At 41.1% G+C, this 14,529-nt stretch overlaps 1 protein-coding gene and 1 non-coding gene across 3 annotated transcripts in view; both read left to right on the top strand.

The window, feature by feature from the left end:
* The first annotated feature begins 1,704 nt into the window (after positions 1 to 1,704).
* On the top strand, positions 1,705 to 1,807 carry LOC122737677. Its single transcript, XR_006354483.1, has one exon. It is a non-coding gene; the product is annotated as a U6 spliceosomal RNA (small nuclear RNA).
* An 11,756-nt stretch (positions 1,808 to 13,563) lies between these two features.
* Positions 13,564 to 14,529, top strand: part of ZCCHC7 (zinc finger CCHC-type containing 7) — a 283,186-nt gene continuing 282,220 nt past the window's right edge. Inside the window, exon 1 of one of the 2 annotated variants that reach the window (XM_043978572.1) lies at positions 13,564 to 13,912. The gene's annotated coding sequence lies outside the window, so the exon portion shown is untranslated. The remainder of the gene's footprint in view (positions 13,913 to 14,529) is intronic. The other variant, XM_043978571.1, reaches the window with a different exon arrangement.

Raw genomic sequence — 14,529 nt, 5'->3', positions numbered from 1 at the left:
TTATTTTTTTTCTGAATAGAATTTTACTTTCCAAAATATATGTAAAAACAAATTTTGACATCAATTTTTAAAAACTTTGTGTTCCAGCTCCTCTTCCTCCCTCCCTTCCCACCCCCCACCCACAAGAACTCAAGCAATTCAAAATAAGTTATACATGAGTAGTCATGGAAAACATTCCCACATTAGCTAGGTTGTAAGAGAAAACAGTCAAAAAACAAGGAGCTTACATTTTAACAGAAAATGTAACCACCATCCTTCTCTTCTTCCTTTTACTAATGCTGGATAATCTCTCACCTGACAGAACCTGTGAATCTACTTTAGCATACCTTGGACAACAAGCATCTCCTTACTTTTTTTTTTTTTTTTTTGGTGAGGCAATTGGGGTTAAGTGACTTGTCCAGGGTCACACAGCTAGTGTCAAGTGTGGGAGACCGGACTTGAACTCAGGTCCTCCTGACTCCAGGGCTGGTGCTCTATCTATTGCAACACCTAGCTGTCCCCATCTCCTTACTCTTCAGAGAGAGCCTCTACTTTGGTTTTAGCTCCAAGTATTCTGTGGTCCTTTCTTTCCTCCTCTTCAGGGCATCCTTCCACTTCATATCCTCATGACTCAAGGCAAGACTCCTTTTTCAGATCCTTTCACCTCTTTTCACATTGAAGTCCTGCTTCTAATCTTTTGTGGAGAGGTGTTTCTAGAGTCTTGGAGCTCAAGTTAGTACTTGGCAGCAGTAGAAATGAAAACATCACAAACTCAATGCGTGGCACTGCATGTTTTCCTTGTTCTCCTTATTGAAAGAAGTCCTCATAATTTGACTTTCACATTGCTTATGAGTAGCTTATGGGTACCATTAACACTTTGACAATCTCTTTAGCAGCTCTTAAACACTAGACAGCCACACCTAGCTTTTCCCATTATTTTTTTATGTTTTCTGACCATTTTATTTACTTAACTCCTCCTCCTAGGCCAATGAGGGTTAAGTGACTTGCCCAGAGGGTCACATAGCTAGCCTACTAACTTCTTGAATTTTTCTTTTCCTCCTTAGGCATTTAGCTTTAATCCTTTCCTTCCTTCACATTGAACCCTTCTCCTTCAATTCAAGTCACTCACCTTCAGGCTTTTCTCTAGCTCTCTCAAATTCAATCTCTATATTTCTTTATAATTCCAAACTCTCCCAAATCACTTTCTTTCTTTCTTTTTTTTTCTTTCACCAACAGCATAACTTTATTAACTGGTTGCTACAGCAATCACCCCATCACCATCGGGCCTTCCCCAATGAGAAGGCAGCAATCCTTGAACAAGAGAACTAACCAGCCTGGGCTCTCTATCTCAGGCCAAGTGCCCCCAAGCCCTGCCCAGCTATCACTACAAAGGGTACAAGTGTCAGAGGCAGGATTCTCTCCAGATAAACAAAGCACTATATAAGGGACTAACCTAATTTTTTCTTGGGACAAAGGAGACCAAATGGAAGCTGGGTAGGAGAGCCAAATCACTTTCACAATTTCTTTCTACTTGTTTGATTCCAATTGTCTTTCTTCACCTTCCCCTTCTGTATTACAACTTTCTCCTTTGAAAACTAGAAGTAGAATTGCTGATTTTAGATTGGTCTAAACCTCTGACTTTTCTAATGTATTGCTTGGTATACTAAAAAATCCTTTGTCTTCTCCATTAGTATTGTGTCCTGAACATTCCCTCGAAAACCTTAAGAATTGTCTAAATGTGCATACTAAAATTGGAATGATACAGGGAAGATTAGCATGGTCCCGGTGCAAGGATGACACGCAAATTTGTGAAGAATTGGCTAAACAAGCTCTACCATCCCAGTGCCAGGTGGGAGAGGACAACTGGATAATTTGCTTAGCCAATTTTTTTTTCTTCTTCTTAACCCAACAATTTTTTTTTTAATGAAATAAAAGAGTACTAGACAAAAAGTCATAAGGCCTCAGCTCTAATGCATCTTTGGACTTAAGTAACAAGCTGTACAATTTTGGGTAAATCACTGTCATACTTCCCTCATTTGTATAATGAAAGGATTGTACTAGGTGATCAGTAAAGTATCTTCCAGCTATTATATTTGATGATTCAATAAATTTAATAGAGCAATTATTTAATTTAATAGAATATATGTATTAAATATAATTTTAATAGAGCAACCTATTAAGCCATCATGCTAGTTTCTAGAGATAAGGAGTGGATAATGATTTCATTGGTATTGGAAACCATAGGGACAAATTTTTAATTGGGGAGTGTTAGCTAGGTGACTCGCCGCAATATTGGAGCAAGGAATGAGACCGACAGCCTCCCTCAAAACAGAGCAGGATTTATTTAACAAAAACGAACTTTAAAAAAAAAACACAAACAGGATCAATAGGATCAAGGGAAAGGAAATAAAATGGGGAAAGGGAAATTATACAACCTGAACAACACCACTGCCCAGGAATCAGCTGAGAACACACAGCAGCCTCCAGCTTCATGCTAGAATGGCAGAAAGCCTCCCTTCTTCCCAGCAGACCCCAGGCTGACCACACACAGCCCCCAGCCAATTGGCTGGCCGCTCTGATAGTCACATGACTGCCCTCACTAGGCTTCCAATCATTATAATTTTGCTAGGCCCATGTAGGCTTCGGTGAGTGGTGATGACATGAGGTGCCAGTGCCATGGCGATGGCTACAACCAGTGGGTGGAGCACCGTGCAATTTGCGGAGCCCAGGGTTGTTGTTTTTTAATTCTAGCCAAAAGATGGGGTCATAAAAACCTCAAATAACAATTAATTCTTTACAGAACTCTGATGAGGAAAGTATATATATACACACACCCATGGACCCCATACCTTTACAAAACAGTAGAGGAAGGTGTCTTTCTTTTTTCTTTTTTGTGGGGCAATGAGGGTTGAGTTGCCCAGGGTCACACAGTTAGTAAGTGTCAAGTGTCTGAGACCGGATTTGAACTCAGGTCCTCCTGACTCCAGGGCCAGTGATTTATCCACTTTGCCACCTAGCTGCCCCAAGGAAACTCCTTTTACCCTTGAATGTGGGCACCTTCTCTGAAACTTAAATCTTAGAAAAGTTCATAGAGCACTGAGAGGTAGATGACTTGCCTAGGGTCACAGAGCCAGTATATGGCAGAGGTGGGAAATGAACCAAGATCTTCCTGGCTTCAAAGCCAGCTTCCTGTCCACTACACCACTGTTTGTCTTAAATTTTTTTGTTCATATTTTGTTCTTATATTGCATGTTTTCCCATATCATTACTCCTCTTTCTTTTTGATATCCATCCCACACAACAAACAAAACTTTTAAAAGAAAAATAGAAGAAGAAAAAACCAACATAAGGGGTTTTTTTCCTTTTAAAAATCTGACCATATATGTCATGTTCCATACCCATGGACCCCATACCTTTGCAAAACAGTAGAGGAAGGTGTCTTTCTTTTTTCTTTTTTGTGGGGCAATGAGGGTTGAGTTGCCCAGGGTCACACAGTTAGTAAGTGTCAAGTGTCTGACGCCAGATTTGAACTCAGGTCCTCCTGAATTCAGGGCTGGTGCTCTATCCACTGCGTCACCTAGCTGCCCCCTTTTCATATGCTTTCTATGAAATCATGTTTGTTTGTAATTTTTCAACTTTCATTTTTTATCTTTTTGTGATTGTCCCTTACATTTACATTGTTTTCATCATTGTGGTTATTGATTTCTTGGTTTTGCTTACTTCACTTTGCATTAGTTCATTTAAGGTTTTCCCCCCATGCTTCTCTGTATTTATCATGTTCATTGTTTCTTACAGTACAGGAATATTTCATTATATTAATGTACCACAATTTATCTAGCCATTCCCTAATAGAAGGACATCTACTTTGCTCCCAGTTCTTTACTGCTACAAAAGTATTGTTATAAACATATTCATTGCTTTTCTTATACTGCATTCAAATATTATTACAGAATAAGCATTCCAGATCAAGCAGCCAAATGTTTAGATTCCTGAAAACTATCAATTACAAAATACCTTCCAGGTAAATCAATAATTATTTATTGAATGCTTTATATGTATATATCATTGTCTGGCTATTCTAATGGATTCTAAAATAGAAGAAGGTACATATTATATCCCCGACCTCCAGGAGCTTATAATCTTTTCTTTCTTTTTTTTTTTGGTGAGGCAGTTGGGGTTAAGTGACTTTCCCAAAGTCACACAACTAGTAAAGTGTTAAGTGTCTGAGGCTGGATTTGAACTCAGATCCTCCTGAATCCAGGGCCAGTGCTCTATCCACTGCACCACCTAGCTGCCCCAGGATCTTATAATCTTTTTGAAGAGGCATGCCTTGTACACATGAAACAGATTAGAAAAGAGAATAAGATTAATGGTTCAGGGAAAAGATATATCAACTTTGTATCATGAAAAGAATAATGGATTTGGTGCAAGAAGGGCAGTGGAAATTATGGCTCCAGAATCAGAGGACCTAGATTTGAATTCAGGGTCTGATACAAGTGTGTCTTTGGAAAAGTTACATGATTCTTTTGGATCCAAGTTTCTTTGCAATATCTGATATCTAAAATCCCTTTTAATTTTAAGTTTACGAGCCTGTGAATGTGGGTTGGCATTATAAAGTTACAGAATGCTAGATCTAGAAATACATATTAGTGAATACTCATTTTTAGAGATGTGAGTATTTAGGCAAAGAAACAATGAGATAATATTGTTTTTGGACAAAACAATTTGATTCAAAGCCAAATTTGCTTCAAGCAAGATGAAATTTGAAATGGTGCTTGAATGATAGGGGACCTTTTTGATAAAACAGAAAGTGTAATGCCAGCAGGATGGGAGAAGGCAGAGGCAGACAGCAGGTACAGGCATTAGAGGGAAGTATGAGCATTATGTTTGGCCAAGTATGGAGGCTAGCCTGACAGAAGACAAAGTTCTGTGTTGAGAAATCAAAGGAAATGGAGTCAGGAAAAAAGGAGCCAAAATTTAAAAACACTTGCTATAGTTAGTAAAACAAAACAAAAAACAAAGGACACTGCACTAATGCAATCCTTTTACTCCTCCCTAAATGATTCTCTTTCCTAATCTCAACAGTACCTTCTCCTAATCTTATATTTTCTTCTTAAACCACCTCCCCTCAAAACTAAGGACTTTGTTTCATATTTTACTGAGAAAAAAAGTCATTCAATGAGTCCTCTCTTCTCTAATATCATACAGCTTCATGAAATTATCTTCATTCTTTACTTTGATAAAGAGATGGTCCTTTCCTTAGTCATGGCCAACCCAGCTACATGTACCCTGATTCCATGCCATGTATCTTCCTTCTATGCCTCTGCAATCACCTTCCTACTTCCCACCCCTCCTTTTATTCAATCTATGTCTATTGATTCTTTCCCTGTGGCCTACAAACATGCCCAGATTTGCCCCATCCTTAAAAAAAAACCAAACCTTCTCTTTACCCTACTATCTTCTCAAGTGATTATAGTATATCTCCCCTTCCTTTCTCAGCCAAAATTACTTAGACTCATGTATTCCACTTCATGTTTTCTCATTCTTTTCTTGATCGTTTCCAAACTTGCTTTTGATTTCATCACTAAAATAGAACTGCTCTCCCCAAAGTTACCAGTGCCCTCCTAATTGCCAAATCTAATAGCATTTCCTGTGCTCCTATTTCTTCTTTACCTCTTTGCAGTATTTGACACTGTTGAGTACTCTCTCCTCTTGGACACTCTTTCCTATGTGTATTATGACACTTCTGTGTCTTATTGCTCCTTTCTGGTCATCTTTGTTGGATCATCATCCTATCATGCTCCTTACTAGTGGGTATATACCCCACAAACATTTTGTTCTAGTTTCTCTTCTTTTTCTGTACTTTCTTCAATAACCTCACTAATTCACTTGGGCTTAATTATCATCTCTATCTTTATGACTTTCAAATCTATATATCAAGACCTGGTCTTTCTGCTGAACTTAAGTCTCATCATTGATTATTGGACAGTTTGAATTGGATCTCCTTGTAGGCATCTGAAACTAAAAATGACCCCCAAAGAACACGTTCTCTTGATTCCACCTCTAAGCTCCAACCCATCCCTTTTTTCAACTTATTTATTCTTGTTGATGGCAGCACCTTCCTTCCAGGTACTTAGATAGTCCAGGTTCAAAACCTCCATGACATTGTTGAACTATTGCTCTTCTTCACAATCAGTTGTTAAACCTAGTCATTTTACCTATATAATGTCTCTCATAGCTGTTACCAAATCTCTACCTTCTAACTGAAGATGGACAACCATAGTTCAAATCTTCTTAAACAAGAGTCTAGATTATTGCAATAGTTTCCTCATTGATCTCTTTGATTCAAATCTTTTCCTATTCAAATATGCCCTCCAGACAACTGCAACAGTGATTTTCCTATAACTTAGGTCCTATCATGTCATTTCTCAGCTCAATAAACTCCAGGACATGTGTGCAAGTGCACACACACATATATACTTGTCTCCCTCTTGCTAGGTTGTAAGCTTCTTAAGGGCAGGGATTTTTTCATTTTTGTATTTGCATCTGTGACAATTAAAAACATGAGGGGGGGGCAGCTAGATGGCGCAGTGGTTAAAGCACCGGCCCTGGATTCAGGAGTACCTGAGTTCAAATCCGGCCTCAGATACTTGACACTTACTAGCTGTGTGACTCTGGGCAAGTCACTTAACCCCCATTGCCTAAAAAAACCAAAAAAACAAAAAACATGAGGGGGCAGCTAGGTGGCACAGTGGATAGGGCACCGGCCCTGGAGTCAGGAGGACCTGAGTTCAAATCCGGCCTCAGAAACTTAACACTTACTAGCTCTGTGACCCTGGGCAAGTCACTTAAACCCAAGTGCCTCACAAAACAAAAAAAATGAGACATAGTTTCTGGGCAATTTAATCATTTTATTAATAGGTCAGCAGGTTGTTAATAAAAGCATGGCCATTTGGTCATCTCTCCCAGACCAAAAACCTCTAATGGCAGTGGGTTCTCAGTTTATATACCCTTCTAACTGTAGGAGGCCCATCACACAGAAATCTAATCTAATCTAATCTAATCTAATCTAATCTAATCTAATCTGATCTGATCTGATCTGATCTGATCTGATCTGATCTGATCTGATCTGATCTAATCTAATCCAACCTAATCTAATCTAATCATTGACATGATTTGGAGGTGTGTTATATTAAAATGAAATCTGGGGATCCATGATTCAGGTCACTTAACTCTTGGTAAGAATGACATCAGAGAAAGAATGTAAGACACCCTACCCAAGATGATCAGAGCAAAATAGTTTCCAAATTGGTGTGATTGTGCAGACCAAATCTCATCAGTAAAGTCCTTTAGCTATCTAGACAAAAGGATCTGTCTCCATCCAAGACTCCTCTGTAAACTTGGGTTGGGTTTGACTCAGATGATTTTTTCGTGTGTGGGGGGCAATGAGGGTTAAGTAACTTGCCCTGGGTCACACAGCTAGTAAGTGTCAAGTGTCTGGGGTTGGGTTTGAACTCAGGTCCTCCTGAATCCAGGGCCAGTGCTTTATCCTAGTTTCCCTGACCCACATAAATCTTGCTTTCAAGAATAACTTGCCTTTGGAGTAGGGAGGGTAGAAAGGACTAAGAAGGAAGGGGAGATCACTGGGTCCCCCAAGATACTGATTATTAATAATTATTTCTCACACATTTTAAATACCTAGTGCAGTGCCCAGGACATAGAAAGTGCTTAATAAATGCTTGTTGATTGTGTAAAAAATCAAAACAATGTTTTGTTCTCTGAACACTGTAACAAGCTCCCACTATAATAAGGTTCGAATCATTTTAATGTTTTATTATGTTCATTAAAAGCATATTATAGTCTTCTTAATAATTTCATTCCTATTCAAGGCCAGGACTTACTTCTTCCATACCCTTATTCCTACCCATTCTCCATCTTTTTGATACTTTCTGGAAAAAATCTTTCTTTTGTTGTCCAAATTCCCTTATGCTGGTTTGATAGCCATTCATTAATACCATTTCCTTAGAGGGTGGAGAGGGGACATTTACTTCTTGGTTCATTCAATTTGCTTGTTAGGCTCTTCCTGTTTTTGGAATTTTTGTAATTACTAGGGGTTCCATAACGAGGGCTCTCTTCTGCAGAAAGGAACTAGGGACTGGGAGAGACCAAAACACAAAGTGTGTGTGTGTGTGTGTGTGTGTGTGTGTGTGTGTGTTGTAAACTGAGGCACAAACCCTATGGGACCTGGATCCATCCCTCTTTCCCAAAGGGTGCACAGATCAACCCAAACTCCTCTTTCCCATGGGAAGAAAACTGGAGGGAGGCAGTGCCTATAAAAGTCAAGAATGATCTTTATTAAGCAGTTACAACATGGTTATGTGGAGTAGATCACCTAATATGGAACCAGCTCAATTTAGAGAAGACAAGGAGGTAGTTTATATACTTTTCTAACAACAGAAGGTGGGGAACGGGCTGATTTGGGGAGGGAAGATGGTGTATTATGGATGGAGAGTTCCAGACATGAGAAGGGGAGAATTCCGGGGACAGGGCCACTGACTTCTTGGTGCGTTGACATAATAGAGTCCAAGGCTCCAGTATAAACAAGATGAAGAGGATGTTTAGAAAGTCCTGAGCAAGGTTTTAAGTCTGCAGCTCCTGCTCAAGGTTGCCTCTGAGCTGATCAAGGATGGTTCTCTGGTTTCTGGCAGATACAGGCATCTCCACATTTGGCTAGAGTTCACTCAAAAAGGATCACTGGCTTGTCAGGCACCTTTGAGGCTCAGAAATCCTGGTTTGTTGTGTAACTCCACTGTCCTGCTCCCCTGTGAAGAAGGGAAGTTCTAACATATAGTCATTACAGAGTCCATGTTAATGGTGTGTATGTGTGTATATGAGTGTGTGCACCCACTGTGGGCAGGTATAACTTGGGGTTCCATCCTGATTCCCTTTCTTTCCCTATATATTCCCTTGTAGTGATCTCATTATCTCCTATGAAGATGACTCACAAATCTACATATTCAGTCCTCATCTGTCTCCTAAGCTCCACTTCTCCCATCTCTAACTACCTGTTAGATATCCTTTTCTGTATATCCCATAGGCATCTTAATTTCACTATGTCCAAAAGCTAACTTTTTACCTCATATTTTTCCAAAGGGAGTGTCAATCAATTGACTTGTGGTTCCCCTCACCATCCCAGTGACTTCCAAGTCAAATCATCAAGACTCTCCTATATGTGTTGTTTTCCCTTGTTAAAATCTAAGATCATTGAGGGCAGAGTCTCTCTTTTTGTTTTTCCATCTCTGTACTTCTACAATATAGTACCATATAGTGCTTAATAAATGCATTTAAAAATTCATTCATTCTATGCAGATTTATATATCCAGCACATTTTTCTCCTGAACCCCAGTCCCACATTTCTAACTGTCTTTTGGACAACTCAAACTGGATGTCACATAGGCATTTCAAGCCAAACATGTCAAAAACAGAACTCATTAATTTTCTTCCAGAATCTTTTCTTCTTCCTAACTTCTCGGTTTCTGTTGAGGGAATTACTGTCACCCAAGCTCACAGCCTCAGAGTCATCTTTGTCTTTTCCCTTTCCTTCACATCCAATCAATCAGTTGAGAAGTCTTGCCAATTTCTTACGTCTATTCTTTTTCTCCACTCACAGGGCCACTACCCTAGTCTAGGTCCTTATCACCTTTCACTAGGACGATTGCAGTAGTCTCCTAATTATTCCGTCCCCCAATATATATTTTATTTGTTCCACAATTAGATGTTAAAACAATATTTTAGCATTTTTTTTTGTTTTGAGTTCCAAATTCTATCCTCCCTTCCTCTCTTCTTCCCTCCCTGAGAGAGTGAGCAATCAGTTATAGGTTATACACATGCAATCATGTAAAACATTTCCATATTCGTCATTTTATACAAGAAAACTTGAATAAAAAAGAAACAAAGTGAAAAATAGCTTACTTCAGTCCATAATCAGATAGTATGCGTTCTTTTTCTAGAGATGAATAGTGTGCTTTATCATTAGTTCTTTGGGATTGTTCTTGGATCATTGTATTGCTGAGAATAGCTAAGTCATTCACAATTCTTCATCTTACAATATTGCTGATACTATGAACAATGTTCTTCTGGTTCTTCTCACTTCACTTTGCATCAGTTCATGTAAGTCCTTCCTGGTTTTTCTAAAATCATCCTGCTTGTCATTTCTTATAGGACAGTAATATTTCATTATAACCATATACCACAGCTTGTTCAGTCATTCCCCAGTTGATGGGCATCTCTTTGATATGGGGGGAAGTGGGGTACGGGGTTGGGGTAGGAGTTGGGGTTCTTGGGAATTCCTCTTTAAAGAATTACACCCTCTTGCACACAAAAAGTAGTTAGAATAAGGTGGTAGTTTATTTAGGAGCAAGGGAAGGGAAGGGTGGGGGGGAGGGAAACCATAAAAGAAATCCTTGGACTTCTCATGGGGAGATAGGCACAAAGCACATGGCTCAGAGGTACCAAATCTGGCAGGTACTTTTATAGAAGACTGATGGGGGGAGGGGTCACCATTTGATTGTGGAAAGTTCCTTTAGTAAGGGAGGACCATCCCCCACTGGTGGTAGCTGGGGGAATTGGGTGAGGAGTGGAGGACCATCCCCCACTGGTAATGACTAGAGGAATTGGGTGAGGGGTGGCTACAGACCTATCTTCAGGACACAAAGGCCGCAGCCACACCCAAATTTATCTCCCCAGGGTAAGGGAGACCAGTTCAGTTTATCTCTCTAGGCTTTATCTGTCCTCTGGTTTAATTTCTCTAGGAGAAGGTTCCTTGATTGTGCCCCAAAGAACTTCTGGGGTGCTCTGCACCCCATGACATGTTCAATTTCCAATTCTTAACCATGATAAAGAGGCTGTTATAGAGACTGTATATTTTTGTACAAATAGGTCCTTTTCAAAAATTATTTATAATTTTATTTTTAATTTATGGGATAAAACAAGCCATTCTTTACCATAGTATAATAAACAAAGACGATTGCACATGAAACTGCAAATCTATCATGTACTACTTGCTATTCCTTTTATATAACAAAGTTATCTTGTCAATTTTTCCCCTTTTTTTTCTTCCCTCCTTCCCCCCCATGGCTATCATTAGACACAAATATATACATGTATATATATACATGTGTATGTAAATATATATGCATGTAAAATTATTCTATACATATTTCTTTTTTTTTTTTTCGGTAAGGCAGTTGGGGTTAAGTGACTTGCCCAGGGTCACACAGCTAGTAAGTGTTAAGTGTCTGAGGCCAGATTTGAACTCAGGTACTCCTGAATCCCAGGGCCGGTGCTTTATCCACTGCGCCACCTAGCTGCCCTCATATTTCTTTTTATCAGTTCTTTCTTTGGATGCAAATAGCATCCTTCTTCATATGTCCTTTGTAACTAATTTGGGTATTTATAATAGTCAAAATGACATTCACTCAAAGTAGTTCTTAAAACAATATTGGTGTTACCTTCAATTTCCCCCCTTTCCAATCCATCCTCCACATTGTTGCTAAAATTTTAAAAGGAAGGTATGACCATATCACTCCCCTTCTCTTTTTTGCTTCTAGGATAAAACACAAACTCTTGCTTGTCTTTAAAACCCCATATCATCTGGGTCCAGCCTACCTTTTCAGGATATCGTAGATTACTCTTTGAATTCCCAATTCTACTGAAACTGGCCTGCTGGTCTCTACTGAAACTGGTCTCTAATATAGCATTCAATCTCCAACCCTGTCTGCACAAAAGTTGTCCTTTAAGCTAGAAATGTACCTCCTCTTTACTTCTACCTCTGAGAATCCCTAGCTTTCTTCAAAGTTCATACCACCTCCTATGGAAGCCTTATCTCTATTATGATTCTATCACTGGTGCCTTCCCCCAGAAGTTACTTTGTCTTTATTTTGATTTTACTATATACATGTATCTATTTTACATATATCAGTGTTTTGTATATGCCTGTGTAAGTACTTTCCCCCAGTTGGAACATGAAGTCCTTGAGGGCAAGGGACTGGTTGGCTTTTGTTCTTGGATACTCAGTGCCTTTTGTAGTGCCCAGCACATCCCTAGTCTCTTAAGAAATGCTTATTTGCTTAGTTTTCCAACAGACTACCAGCTTCTTGTTGGGCAGGGAATGTTTTTTGCTTGCTTGTTTGTTTGTAATACCAGCTCCTAGCTCTGGTGCAAGGAAGATAGTAGGTACTTAAGTGCTTGTTGAATTGAATAAGGTCATTCTATATATTTCTGACTGATGGTAGGAGACTTAAGTGATCTCTAGAATTTTTTCTCTCTGCCTACTGGCCTCCCTTGTTGTTTTTCAGTTGTGTCCCACTCTTTCTGACCTTATTTTTGGGATTTTCTTGGCAAAGAGACTGGATTCATTTGCTATTTCCTTTTCCAGTTCATTTTACACATGAGGAAACTGAGGCAAAAAGGGTGAAGTGACTTGCCCAGAATCACATAGCTACTAAGCATCTGAGACCAGGTTTTTTTTTTTGGTGGGACAATTGGGGTTAAGTGACTTGTCCAGGGTCACACAGCTAGTAAGTGTTAAGTGTCGGAGTTCGGATTTGAACTCAGGTACTCCTGAATCCAGGGCCGATGCCTTATCCATTGTGCCATCTAGCTGCCCCCTGAGACCAGTTTTAAACTTATGAAGATGAGTCTTCCTGATTCCAAGCCCTGTAATCTAGTTGCCAGGCTGACCTTTACAGACCTAGCTTCCTTTAAATCCCAACTGCAATCCCTTCTTTTACTGAAAGTCTTCCCAACCCCTCTTAATTTTAGTGCATTCCTTCTTTTAATTGTCCTATTTATCCTATATGTAGCTTACTTTGCATACATTTGTTTGTGCGTTCTTATTAGATTTTAAGCTCTTTGAGGTTGGAGACTGTCTTTTGCCTTTTTTGTGCTTAGCATAGTGCCAGGCCAGGCCAGCCATAGTAAACACTGATAAATGTTTATTGATTGATTGAATTTAATAGTATAAAGTCACATCTGGTTCCAGGCAGGTGAATGAGGCAGTTGGACACTCATTCAATTCACAATTTAACACTTTAAGGTTTGATAGTTATAGTTCGATTAAATATTATTTTAAGGTTTAATTATTATCATTAAACTTTAAATATTAAGAAATATTATGTAGGATTCCTCTACTACTTGAGTAGAACTTCAAAAGGGGCCCAAATCGTCAAAAGCGCTCTCGCTAATTAGGGGTCTTAAAAGCCAAAGGCACCCCCTCTCCATGGTCTGGGACCACTGGCCGATGATAGAACGACCTGAAAAGTTGACGTTTCTTTCACTGGGATCCTAGACCAACTCCTTCTCCGCCAAGGTCTAAGGGCCACTATAGGTTAGGGAGCCTTCAAGCAGCACTGAGGGAGTGGAGTGGGAGGCCACGCAGGGCTTGTCCTCGGGGCATCATGGGAATTGTAGTTGTTTGTGGAAGCCTCGCCACTCTCCCATTTCTCCCGCTACTCCCAACCTCAATCTCAGTCCCGAGAACTCAGGTCCCCTTTGCCACACGCAACAATGATGGCTGCCTACTCCTCCCACTCAAGGGCTTTCGGAGACTGTCTCGCTGACAGCGTCTCCTGAGACCCCTTAGGCTCTGGGGCGAAGAAACTCTAGGAGTCAAGAAAAACGAAAAGGAAAAGGGGACAGAGATCGGGAGGGTGGAAAATGGGGGGTAAGGGAGGCATGAGTTTGAAGGGGTGAGAGAAACACACACAACTCTACGCATGCGCGGAAAATGGTTTTTCCCCCCCCCCGGAAGTACGTCTCCTGAGCCGTAATACGTGCGCGAGGCTCCTCCCCCGTGAATTTGTCCCCGCCCTCCCCGTTCCTCTAAGCGTTTCGGTTCCTGGTTGGTGCTTCCTGGTCGCAGCTGCGGCAGTGAGTATGTGACGGACCCGGTCCGCCTCCGAAGGGGTCCTGGCTCGGGGATGTGCACGTGCTCCCTCCTCACCCTCCCGCCCCTCCGCTGTCCCCGGCCTTTCGTCAGTCACCGCCCGGCTTCTCTGCCGTCCCCTCCCCCACGGTCCGGCCCGCTCTTGGCCCACGGCGGCGGCCACGCGGCCTTCTCGCGGGGACGGTTTCTTTCTCGGAGCCCCGGGGGAGCGGGGCGGGGCGTAGGCGTGGGCTCTAGCACCTCCCCCACCCTGCCTCCGCCTCCGGGGTGTTGTGTGTTGCGGGGGTGGTCTAGGTCCCGAGCCCCTGCGCGGGGCTTCCCGCTAGGCCTCCTTCAGACCGGGCTGCAGGAGGAGGGGGCTCCTGCGGTGACTCCAGCCTGGAGCCTTTTCGGGGCAGCCGTCGGCACGGTTTTAGGGACAGTGGTCACTTCCAGAACTTAAGAGCCTCTGTTCTTTGCACTGGGATCCCTTGCCGGGCTGTGGGTTTTCCCAGACACTAGTTGCATCCCTCGAGTTGAAACAGACAAGGGTGAAAGATGGTAGAGATCAAGTGCAATTAACTATCTCATGCTACAGCGATGGTAATGGAAAATTTACAGGGGAC

This window comes from Dromiciops gliroides, chromosome 1 (genome assembly GCF_019393635.1).
Source record: "Dromiciops gliroides isolate mDroGli1 chromosome 1, mDroGli1.pri, whole genome shotgun sequence".
NCBI classification, from domain to species: Eukaryota; Metazoa; Chordata; class Mammalia; order Microbiotheria; family Microbiotheriidae; genus Dromiciops; species Dromiciops gliroides.
The sequence above is the reverse complement of the archived record's forward strand: the minus strand, read 5'-3'. Positions and strand labels throughout refer to the sequence as shown.